This window comes from Phoenix dactylifera, chromosome 2, assembly GCF_051530095.1.
Source record: "Phoenix dactylifera cultivar Ajwa chromosome 2, Ajwa_hap1_PhDact_Kaust_v1.1, whole genome shotgun sequence".
Classification (NCBI taxonomy): domain Eukaryota; kingdom Viridiplantae; phylum Streptophyta; class Magnoliopsida; order Arecales; family Arecaceae; genus Phoenix; species Phoenix dactylifera.
This window is the reverse complement of record NC_143191.1, coordinates 4932130-4945056: the sequence shown is the minus strand read 5'-3', so window position 1 is coordinate 4945056 and position 12927 is coordinate 4932130. Positions and strand designations below refer to the sequence as shown.

At 37.5% G+C, this 12927-nt stretch overlaps 1 pseudogene across 1 annotated transcript in view; it reads right to left on the bottom strand.

The window, feature by feature from the left end:
- Window positions 1-237: 237 nt before the first annotated feature.
- Window positions 238-12927, bottom strand: part of LOC149768187 (chlorophyllide a oxygenase, chloroplastic-like) — a 33319-nt pseudogene continuing 20629 nt past the window's right edge. The window contains exon 7 of the transcript XR_016399677.1: window positions 238-426. The product of XR_016399677.1 is annotated as a chlorophyllide a oxygenase, chloroplastic-like (transcript). The remainder of the gene's footprint in view (window positions 427-12927) is intronic.

The following is a 12927-nucleotide window of genomic DNA, read 5'->3' as shown; positions in this document are numbered from 1 at the left end:
GGCATACTAGCATGCCTCCATATTCAGACTAGTGTACAATTTATGTTTACAGGGTATGAACCAGTTATCTTCTGTCTGCTCCCGAAGCTACTGCTTGTAGTCCTCCTCAATGGATCATATGTGAATCAGTGATTGGTTCTTAGGCCATTGTACCTTCCATCATATATGATAGACGGTTTATTACATTCGTCTTGCAAAGAATGATGATGGAAGAACCCGAAGTAGTATGTTAAGGAGCTTGCTGTACATGTGCTATTTATCTTGTTTGGTGAATGGCAATCTCTTGGCTCCGCTCTCAACTGCATCTCTCCACAATCTGTACCGTACCCCAAGTTTGTCATATGATACTGGTAGGTTCCATACATTGGCCCCATTGATCATCCGGTCCTGCTGGCCGATGACAAGCCGCAGGTCCTCATTCAGCACCTGGGTACAAGAGTTAACACCACACAAGGAGAATGTAAGATTGAAAGCACAAATAGCAACAAGCATGATCACAAAGAAGGCTCACAAAGTCACCATATGATCATCTTTGGCAACCGAGGATATGCTTGCTATGCTTTTTTGACTTTTTTAGGAGAGAAGATATGTTTTTGCTATGAATTATGCTATATTCCCAAATCTCACTCCAGCACCCCAACATTGTCTTATAACAGATTGGATTATACACATGTTACTTCCCAAGCATGATGAAAAATATACTGCAGCTCTAGGTTATCGAAACTCTAATACTATATAAATGCCTTTTGTACATGGGATTCATCGGTTATTTATTTGAATAAAGCTTCAGTTGCTCACAAAGATTGGTTTGCGTGAGCCACTTTGTACAGCTTTGGCAATTACAGAATTATAGGTATACTTTCTCAGATCTAAACAAAATGGGTGTTTTCCTCTCCTTTTTAATATATGTGCTTTTATTGCTAAATACTCATATCGTTATGAAGCTTTTATCAACACGGAGGCAACAAAATACAAGAATTTGCACTGATTTGGTTTTCAGGCTTGAAGTGGTTGCTAGATATGGTGTGAAAACAAAAGTGAGTGCACCATATGGTAACATCTTTCATGGTGATATGATCCAGTGATAGCAGCGGAGACACCAAGGTTATGTTGTGATCATATTATCAAATAAGAGGCATGCTTCAGTCCAAAATTTATTTTGTGTTCTGATGCTTCTTCACACTCAATTATGTGTAGGCTAATGGATATATGACATGCTGAACTCTAATTAAGGAAAGAAAACTTTCACTACACTATGCTGCTCACCTTCTCTGCAAATTAAGTGCCTCCAAAATATATGCATGAAGGGGATGTGCTGAAGAAATGGGGCAAAATCCAGAGACATTCTGTACAGTAACCTTGTTTTCTGTCTGGAGGAGGGCAAGGACACATGAAGCTGATGTAAATGTGAGGAGCATTCCCTAGTATTCTGCCCCTCCAGTTTTCCAGGCTTTGATATCCCAATTGTAGAGAGGACCATGCATGGGGGTTGGAACTCCATGTCAATAGGGTAAGGATCCCAGTATCCTTGGAGACCTGATGCAGGTGTTAGGAACTTCACCAAGCTGTAATTTTTCAGATGCAATGTGTTAGCCAAGATCAGCACGAAAGGAGGTACTATTTCCTTATGTTTCTAAGAAGCATCAAAGAGACAAGAACAATTGTTTTTCTCAAAAAAAAGGAGGGGTAAGAAAAATTTCCTTATGAGGTGTATGAAAACTAGAGGCATCTATCGACAAAAAACAAATTTTCATCAAAATATAACACTGAAGCAATTTTATTCGCATTAGGCCTTATTTCTTTGTGTAGAAATTCTGTTCCACATCAGTTTACAAGTGAGAATTTTCAGCTAGATGTATAACTGCAAATGAACTAGCAGTCGAAAATCATAATAGCAATATAGTTTTTAGTCCGAAAAGGAAATTATAATTAATTGTGGTGAAAAAGTCTCAAATCCTCTTTTGTCATTTTTCATTGCCACTTTTATGGAGGATTTCTTTTGCATATTTCAATATATTGTAAGGTGTTTACGAAGAAAAACTGATATTGTCCTTTTCATAGTATGGTCTTTGGGTGAGAGGGAAGTACCTTGGAACACTCCATCCCTTGGCAAAAGTGGAGGTGTGAGTAAATGGAGCATGAGCAAGGTCTAGAAGATTATCCAAAAGAAGCCCATGCTCAATTGGGAGCTCCATCACAATCTGTTGATATGAAAACATGATGAGAACTGCATATGATACAATCCACTAGGTGAATGTTGCATGATTGATACAAGAAAATAACTCTAAACAGGTTCAATATTATGATATTTATGATGTTTTTAAGTGAAAATTGTGGTAGAAATTTCCGGTTATTTTATATTTAGTATTTTATTATCATGTGATATCAGTCTGCACAATTTTACCTTTGCATGAACTTTAAATCCAGGAGGATGTTGCAAGGAAGGAATAGTAGCTGATGAGGCCGAGGGTATCCTCCGAATCCTAGAAGCTTAGTCCGCACACAAGCTTAGGCAAGGGAAGTGACATCCTTCTCCTCGGAGGTATTGTCCGCTTTAAAGGGAGTTTCATAGTCTCTTCTCAACGCACGGTTTTGCCCCGTAAAATGTGCCTCCATAGGTAGAGATACACGCTGAGTATGCTTTCATAGCTCAGTCGGTAGAGCTCCCTGCTTGGTATGGTCTGCTTTGGGATTCGGTCACGTAGGTTAATACGCTCGCGTGCCGTCAGAGGGCGCCTCCACAGGTAGAGATACACACTGAGTATGGTTTTGTCCCTCCTCAGAAGGCGCCTCCACAGGTAGAGATACACGCTGAGTACGCTTTCATAGCTCAGTGGTAGAGCTCCCCCGCTTGGTATTGTTCGCTTTGGGGTTCGGTCACATGGGTTAATACGCTCGCGTGCCGTCACCCCTCACGGTTTTGTTCGTCCTCAGAGGGCGCCTCCGAAGAGAAAGGGGTTGCCCCCCTCCATTTAAGGAACAGACCTCTCCGCTACCTATCCAATGTGGGATTAAGTTCGGACCCTTTATTCCCACAACATAGCCGCCCCAGCGGAGGGGTCTGTGCCGGGGTCAAGGGCTCTCAATGAAAGCACCATTGATGAGGCCGAGGGTATCCCTCGAACCCCAAAAGCTTAGTCCGCACATAAGCTTAGACAGCGGAAGGGACTGCTTCTCCTCGGAGGTATTGTCCGCTTTGAAGGAGGTTTAATAGTCTCTTCCCAATGCACGGTTTTGCCCTGCAAAAGGCGCCTCTACAGGTAGAGCTACACGCTGAGTACGCTTTCATAGCTCAGTCGGTAGAGCTCCCTGCTTGGTATTATCCGCTTTGGGATTCGGTCACGTGGGTTAATACGCTCGCGTGCCGTCACCCCTCACGGTTTTATCCCTCCTCATAGGGCGCCTCCACAAGTAGAGATACATGCTGAGTACGCTTTCATAGCTTAGTGGTAGAGCTCCCCCACTTGGTATTGTCCGCTTGGGGTTCGGTCACGTGGGTTAATACGCTCGCGTGCCGTCAACCCTCACGATTTTGTCTCTCCTTAGAGGATGCCTCCGAAGAGAAAGGGGTTGCCACCCTCCATTTAAGGAACAGACCTCTCCGCTACCTATCCAATGTGGGACTAAGTTCGGACCCTTTATTTCCATAACATAGCCCCTCCCCCAGCGGAGAGGTCTGTGCCGAGGTCAAGGGCTCTCAATGAAAGCACCATTGATGAGGCCGAGGGTATCCCTCGAACCCCAGAAGCTTAGTCCGCACACAAGCTTAAGCAGCGGAAGCGACTGCTTCTCCTCGAAGATATTGTCCGCTTTGAAGGGGGTTTTATAGTCTGTTCCCAACGCACAGTTTTGCCCCGCAAAAGGCGCCTCCACAGGTAGAGATACACGCTGAGTACGCTTTCATAACTCAGTCGGTAGAGCTCCCCGCTTGGTATTGTCCGCTTTGGGGTTCGGTCAAGTGAGTTAATTCGCTCGCGTGCCGTCACCCCTCACGGTTTTGTCCCTCCTGATAGGGCGCCTCCACAGGTAGAGACACATGCTGAGTACGCTTTCATAGCTCAGTGGTAGAGCTCCCCTACTTAGTATTGTCCGCTTTGGGGTTTGGTCACGTGGGTTAATACGCTCGCGTGCTGTCACCTCTCACGGTTTTGTCCCTCTTCAGAGGGCACCTCCGAAAAGAAAGGGGTTGCCCCCCTCCATTTAAGGAACAGACCTCTCTGCTACCTTTCCGATGTGGGACTAAGTTCGGACCCTTTATTCCCACAACATTTGCCATAGGGGGTGCGTCACCTGGCCAAATCCAGACCATTCCTTCTTGTTCAAAATAGGGCAATGATCGTATCCGCACATTCAGCATTCTAGTAGATGGCATCTTTTCACATTTTCCATCAGTTGGGTACTCCCAATCTGAAATATATGACCACCAAGAAAATTACTTGCATGAATCTTTTTCTGCTCTCTCTTTGAGCAGATGACTGTATGTATGACATCAATAACAGTGCTTTGCCAGTTTGCACTGTTGTATTGTATTCAAATGGATGACAACATCAAATCTCCAATCTAGATCTTCTACAGTTCTTGCAATCACTTTGTTTAAACAATATATTCTCTTGTTATCAAAGTAAATATATACATAATAATGTAAACTTCAGTACAAGAAACTATATCCAAGAAAGTCCAGTACAGGGTCAATTTACAATGCATGATATCCTAAAGGCACCTTCTGCATAGGCTGTTATTATGTCTTAAGTCTTAACTATTTTAAGGCTCTCACTTGTGGAATAACTACTTTCAAAAAACAACCACCAAGGTTATTCGTTCCTGCAAATAAGTTAAATTTTGCAGATAAATTACCATGGTAAGGGCATTGGATGCGGCCTTCAGTCACAGATCCAAGGTGAAGTGGGCAGGCTCTATGAGCACATGTATTCTGGACACAGCCTGGTTTTTCATCTTTCCCACGAAATAAGACTCATGGTTCCTCAAAACAATCTATTGGTATCTGGAAAAAAATGGGAACAGGTCACAGAACGAACAACAAAAACAATCTTTAATGAACTTTCCCTCTTTAAGGAGGTACAGGGCTGGCTTACCATGCTATCGTTCCTCAGATCACTAGAGAATGCCACTGGATACCAAAAGTTCTTTAGGTTGGGGTGGTAGGATTGAACAGGACCTGAAACATTTAAACCTTTTCGATGTGGCTTAGCTTTTAAAGCTTTTAAGGTTTCTGTAGATGCTGAGGAAGTGCTTGGAGAAAGTGCTGTGCAGTCGGTACTGGATTCAGTTGAGTTTCTTTCCTGTTGTAGTCTATCATTCACCAATGTTTCCATGCATGCTAGCTTATCTACCCTGGATTAATTTTCCTTTGATATTCTATCCTCATTTTACAGGGATCAAACAAATAAGACATCAAGATGCGGTTAGATGTGCAACAATGTAGCCTAAAACCCTTTTCTCGGGCAATTAGCCCAGAACTTTGTTCATTATATATAAATATCCCAAATTTTTTCCCCTAAGTGATTTCAAATCCTTGCAATATACAATATGATGTAATTGTCACTGTTGTGCCCCTTGCCTTGCAACAGCCTCTTCATATCTTTATTTGGCACTTCTTAGTTCTCACTCTACCTTAGCATAGCGAGAGAGGAGGAGGAGGAGGAGCGTGGGATGGTTGAACAAGTGGCAGTTCAGAGGACCATATGAGTGGTTGTATAAGAAGGAGAGAAGGGGGAAAGAGAAAGGGGGCGTGGAAGAGGAGGGGTGTTGTGGAGAGTGTGGCCATGTCTGAACACACAAAAGTTCAAGGAGGATGCTCATGTCTGGCAATCATGATTGTAAACTTCAGAGTTCCTCCCTATTCTGTGTCATGTTTCAATATGATCTGCTAAAATTTCACATTCAGCAATTGGATGGCCGAATGGGGATGAGTTTGAAGAGGCATAGCGAAGTCTGATTCGGTGAATGTAGGATCAAAAGGGACAGTTCCCACCCTTTGATCTACGGAATGCTTTCTGAAGAACTGAACAGAGGAACGGCTACTCTGACCAGATTGATGCGGATTCTCCGGTTTTTGCAAGAATATGGTGTTTGGAAAAATACGGTCTTTGACAAAGCCAATGACGGAGCTTACAAGTTATTTATACCTACCGTCTTTCGCTTCTTCTTGAAGCTTATTTCGAGACCATTCAACTCTAAGGAGTTAGATGAGGGAAGACAAGAACAATCTCGCTCAATAGAATGCGAGTATCCAGAACCTGAAAAGGCCACACTGGTGGTTGTATAGCTCAGGATGTCAGCTGGGACTTTCCCTTCCTGTCTAAAAACAGCGAGAATCAAGCCATGAATGTTCTGTGGTCATACTATGATGACAGAATAGGTAAGCGAGATAAAAGGGGAGCCACATCTAGTGCTCTAACAAGCTTGCCCAAATTCCCTTGTTCTTCTCTTTCCACTCTGTTTGGGAGAGGTGCCTTTGTTTGCTCCCTGAGCTCACAGGAGGAAGCACAATAAAGAATAGAGAGAAGTATTTTTCTCATATGGATTCACTAGCCGACTGACCCAATCAAACTTGAAAGTTACTATTCTACCCTTTAGCAAATCAATATGGGCTACAATTAAACCTCAAAACAACTGAAAAAATGAGAGAATTGTCAAAGCAAAACTCTATAATGTAATAGCATACTATGTTATGTTGTAATTAATTTAAGATTAGAACGGGGACCAGGGTTGGTGCATAGTTGGCCAAGTTCAAACCTCAAATTTGTTGACCCCAAACCCATTCATTGAATGTCATAATGGCTAGAACCAAGCTGGCTGGCTCTATTACCGACCTTAACTGTAACTTTCCATAAGACCATAACAATAGCCAGTAAGCAAGCCTTACTCTAATTGGACCATTTTCTATATAGTTTTCCTAGTTCTTACTACGTACAGTGTCTACATATGCCTAAGGTACGTGACTATATGGTGCCTAAAATGCACTGCGATGTTATAATATAAAACTTCAATGACCACATTGCTTAATTGTATTGCAAGTAGTTTGAGCTTACCTATATGAAACATGGTTGTTGACATGTCAAGTGATGGACATCCTGAAGTTTAGAATAAATCACCATTGTTTTCATCAATATATCCAGCATACCATTAGTTGCCAACATGTAAATTTCATTGTTACTAACATCAGCACTCCATAAAGTCAAATCAACTTCAATGAATAACAGCATGACCTTTACTCTCTTGAAGCTCTCCAGATGGTTCCCATCAGTACTTTCTAATTTCCAAAGTTGCCATTGGAGCCCGATGAATCATGGTATTTTTTATCAATTACTGATATATGAATTAGAAATTATCAAGAGCCTCATTCCTCCAAACTATGCAATCCAAGCTGGAGATGCCATCTGCAAGCATAATTTTCCTTTTGAGTCTTGCTCACTGTCAACCCACAAGTCGGACTTCTTTAAAAGGTTCTTATTAACCAAGCTTCGATAGAACTCGCACCAGATCAAATCAAGAATATTAATTGGATATAATTCAGGTCAAGTTCCGCTAAGCTGGATTGTCTAAAAAAACTAACTAGGTTGGGTTGGAATGGAAGTTTATGCTTGAGTTACATTTTTGGTTTGGGTCTAGTTACTAAGCAGATCCATTAAGCTATTGCAGCTTTTGTTGTTTTTTTGTTGGTCTTGGAAAAATTAGTACTCTTATCATTTCTCTAATGTAGCCTTCATACCAAATTATAAAGTAAGCTATTAATCGTTTTCATGAATACTTGATTTCTACATAATAGGGCATGTGGTCGTGAATACCATTGACCGTAGCTCTGCTAGAAGAGAAGGCTTCCAAGTCTTTCAAATCCAACAAAACATAATTCATGCTGTTACTTGGATGTATCCTGCTGACGGATTTGTTCAATTGATTTATGATGGTTCTTTCAGCCCATCTTACAGGCTAATATTGGAAGATTAGCTCAATTTGGGAATGGAAAACTCTGGAAGTTGGGTACCAAAGAGTTTAATTTTACCATAAGATGATTTTAATGATAATAATAGCACTAATTGATAACATTAATGTGGAAATTATGACTTAATATTGATATTTAAGCATCTATGCTATTTCTACGTGACCATGATTCGAGTCATTACTTGTAATATTATTGTTACCGGATTGTTAATTGTTGTTGCTGTTGGGGACATAAGAGGGGCGTTTTAAGGGGGGTGGGGAAGTTGCTTTGCTTTGGGGGCTGCATTCGTGTGCACGAAGAGCCGGGTGTCATAATTTAGATTCCTTTGATGATGTTGTGTGTTAGAAGGCAACGGAGAATCCGCTTATGGCCAGTATTTGTTGACAGCTGGGCCTCATAATCTTAGTTGACTTGTTGCCAGTGAGGATGATGTCCCGCGTAAGGATGTATATTTTTTCTACTTCGAATGGTGTCGATAAATTATTGTCTTGATCTTTGTGAGGGGCCAGGGGGTACAATTTGGTTTGAGGCTGGAGCACGTAATGCCTGAACAGGATTTTAATGGCCATCATGGACTTCCGATGATTTTACCCTAGGTCCATCTTATAATTTTTCATTTGTGTGAATGCTTTGTAGTACTAGCTATCAGATCAATAGTGTGACGAGATTGTATCTTTCACGCAAAACCACCATTGGATCATCCACTATACATATCTCCAAACACTTGGAACTTGGTTGTTCATCCATTGGCGTAGATCTAGCAGGAGATGATCCAATAATGGATTCATGCAAAGAGAGATGAATTCTTTTATAGGAGAACGGTGTTAACTTTTTGGGAAAAAAAATAGCATTATTTTTTTTTAATTCGTTATATCCCACTTGAGGTGGGAATGCCTTATGGGATAACATGAAGAGGGAACCCGAGTTTTCGCTTCGCGGGAGACCTCAACTACACCCTAGTCTCTGACTGATTTTCTAAACCAAAATAAAACTATATACAGAATCTTATGGACAATATTAATTCATCACATTCAGAGATATTCAAAAACAATTGCAAACTGACTTCCCAATGCAACTACAATGCATAACAGATGTTGTGTATGGTCTACCTTTCTTTCGATCATCTCACCATCATCTTAAAGTCTCTAGTGAGAAGAACATGTTGTGTTGTCTTGGTTTATGCTAAAAACGAGGAAAAAGAAACATATCTTGTGAAGTTTTTTCCATAAATTATGATAGATGTAAAGAAAACATAAATCAATAATTATTCTATAGATTTGAGTGTCCAAATTACAAATTGTACAAAACATTGTATCAAGAAGATCTGTTCACGGGCTGGATGATTTCGAAACCAGTCAAATGGCCATGGGCTTGGATTTTAAGCCCAGCGGGCTGGGCCAGTCCAACCCTGAAATATTATTATTCTATGGACCAGCAAATTACCCACGCTATACTGGGGGAATTAAGTTGAATAACAGAAAAATTAGTAGAAATATAGTGATGAGCAAAAGTTATAGTTGTATTGAACATTAGATGCTGTATAAAATTCTGACATATCTATGTGGGATGAATGTTTCATGAAAAATTGCTATTATATCAAAATCTAGATGGTATCTAGATTAGAAGTCATTTTTTTCTCATAAAAATACAATTACAATCAAGACTTTCTTGTATACAAAGAACTCTACTTGCTTTTTTCTTTTTTACCTTGGTTGAGGAAAATGCTGGAATCTTTCTTTGTATGTTGCTTCTCCCGTCACATCCTTGTTATGCATGAAAAAAGAAAGAAAAAGTTGAAGAAGATTATTAGCATTGAAGAGAAAAAAATTTAATAAATATGATGAGATCTATATTTTTCATTTTATGCCATTGGATTTGGGTCCATTGTACAGAAAAATATCAGTTAAGCAATTTGTAGCTTGACCACCATTGGTAGAATTTAGTAAAAAAAATAGCTAAAATATACGTGCATACAAAACAATATAAGTAGCAAAGAAAGATTAATAAACAAAATTAGTAACATATGACATAGTATTAGTTCAATAATTTCTTCCAAATTTCTTTTTGGTGAAATTTTCACAATGTACATTTCTACAATTATAATCAAGAGAAATATCAAATATTTATAGAAAAAAGACTCTAACCAACTATTTGAAAATAAATCCATCAATCTGCATTTTTTCTCTTCTTAGTCTAATGCAAACAATAAATTGAGAATGGCTCCACCAAAATACAAGCTTACAACTATTTTTTATTAGCATGAACATCGAATGATAGGGCAGACGCCAATAAGCAAGACTATTAAGCGAGGATCACTAAAAATATCTTGCTTAAAACTCCAAAAATTGATCTATACGTTTGTATTAAGCTAGGATCTTAAGCCTACCTACCATCTTACACACTACAACTCTTTAGGATAATAATTCTATTTTGGCTTAGAAAATCTATTTAGTTTAACTTATAAAGCTAAATATAATAGGGAAGAAAAACCACATAAATAATTTAATACTTGCACAATCAAGTGATATGAGTAGTCTGCAGATATAACTAAATTAACAAAATCACATTAAGACATGAAAAAAGAAATCACTCAATTAATTGGTCTAATAATAAATAATATAATAAAATAAATTTTTAAAAAATATAATGAGTAATCTTACACAGCAGGTCTACTCAACAAATTTTGTTTATCAGTATAAAAATAAAGAGTAAAATATAATGAATATCTTATACAGCAGGTCTACTCAACAAATTGAGATGTAATTGCAATGTCACCTACAAACAATAGACAACTTTAAATCACTCTATTTTTTAAAATATTATTAAATCATAAATCTTACTTCCAATGTTGATGGGCTAATTTAGATAGTGGGAAAATCTATAATTTTTAAATTAAGTTTTATACTAACTAAGAAAAAGAATTTGCAAATGAATTATTTAGAGGAAAATTTGCAATTCTTCATAAATTAATCAATAAAAATGCAAATTGTTGCTCCAACATTTTGCAGTAGATTTTTAAAATAAAAGTTGTGGAAGACTTATATCTTCATTAACTTACCATCAAGCTACTTAATTTGGAAATTAAATTAACATCTAAGGTAGTAATAATTTTTTGAACTAAAAAAATTGGTAAAAAATAAAAAATAATAAAAAATTGCAATGTTCATATATATATATATATATATATATATATATATATATATATATATATATATATATATATATATATATATATATATGTATGTATAGGTATGTATGTATATATATAATGGATTCATATTTCAACAAGTCTATTGCAAATCTCTAAAGAATGAAACAAATTTAATAATATTTAAATTTTAAACATGCAAACAAATATCTAACCTCTACATTAAATGTTATTAAATATGTAAACAAATATGTAAATAAATTTCTATATGTTAACATATTTTGGTTGTAAGAATCCCTGGATGCATATGTAGAACCATCTTAGCTGCTGGACAAAAATCAGCATTTTAATGTCTAAATATCTTACTCTGCCAGCAAGGGCTATTAATTTGTATATTTTAAAAGCTACGAATATGATGTATCAACCTTAGGGCTGACTTGATTGGTAGATCATATGTGATACATCAGTTGAGTAGTTATTAATTTGTAAAATCATTATGTCAAAATAGTTTATGGAATATGGTTGGGGGTCAGGATGTTTTGCAATTTTAGCATTCATACATTTTAAATATGTAGTGGAATTAGCTCGACGTAAATTCAGCATGACGATGGTGAGATCCTAATGATAATTGAAGCTGATTTAGATCACAACTAATTGAAAATATTATCAATGAGTGAACTGATCTTGGGAACCTATGCCTTGTGGGAGGCGGGGGATCTCAATTTGTAGGCACCATCTTCTTATGTCCTACCTTATTGGATGATGACTGATGAGGTGACTATGGTCACAATTTTCTTGAAAAAGAGAAGGCCAAATATGGATGTTAGATTGGCCCATGCAACATGATTCACGATAAACTTTGCAACACAAATTATTTATGGATTCTCTAATTTGGCTAAATGGTTACAGAGAAAATGTTAAATACCAATTTTAATTTGGTGATGCAACATAACTTCTTTTTTTATCCCTTGCATTTTAATGGATGCCCATTGAAAGATATGCACAGACCATGTAGCGTTCGAATGAAGCTTAAACATCCAGTTCTTTGTTTGACTATTATTCCGCATTCAGCTTTTATGTAATATAGCATTAATTTTATGTCTAGTCTTATCGCCAAATCATCCGTTTAATAGTTAGTAATGTTTATATATATATATATATATATATATATATATATATATATATATATATATATATATATATATATATATACATGGCATGGGACTAAATATAAAATGGTCATCAAAATCTCTGCTCAGCAAAGAAGAAAAGGTCATTAAAAAATAGGGATGGAAATAAAATTTTTAATCATCAAAAAATAAACATAAAATGAGAATTGACTCCAAAGATAGATAAACTTTAAAGATTTTTAAAACATATCATAATTTTGTGGCACTCCACTCTTCTTACATATGGCATCATCTAGCATTTGGTTAAGTCTCGAAAGAAGTGAAGTCTGGATCGTGTCACTTATAATTTTTATGTTAGGAACCAAACACACTACTAGTGAAAAAGCAAGAGGAAGGTTTGACTAAATTTTGATATCCTCGTACCCTGGGGCGGCCCAATACATTTGGTGGCCTAAGGCGGATTCAGTGAATAAGGCCTTTTTTTAATAATAAAAAAATTAATAAGTATAAAATACTTAAAAAAATATGAAAATAGATAGTCATCAAGTACATTATTTTAACAAAAATGCATGTATGCAACGAAGACAGGTAAAAAGCCTTTCCAGTTTAATATAATTTTTGAATAGAAGTATGGAAAAGTAATTATGCTTGAGGAAGGACCATGAAACTGATTAAATAACTGAGAT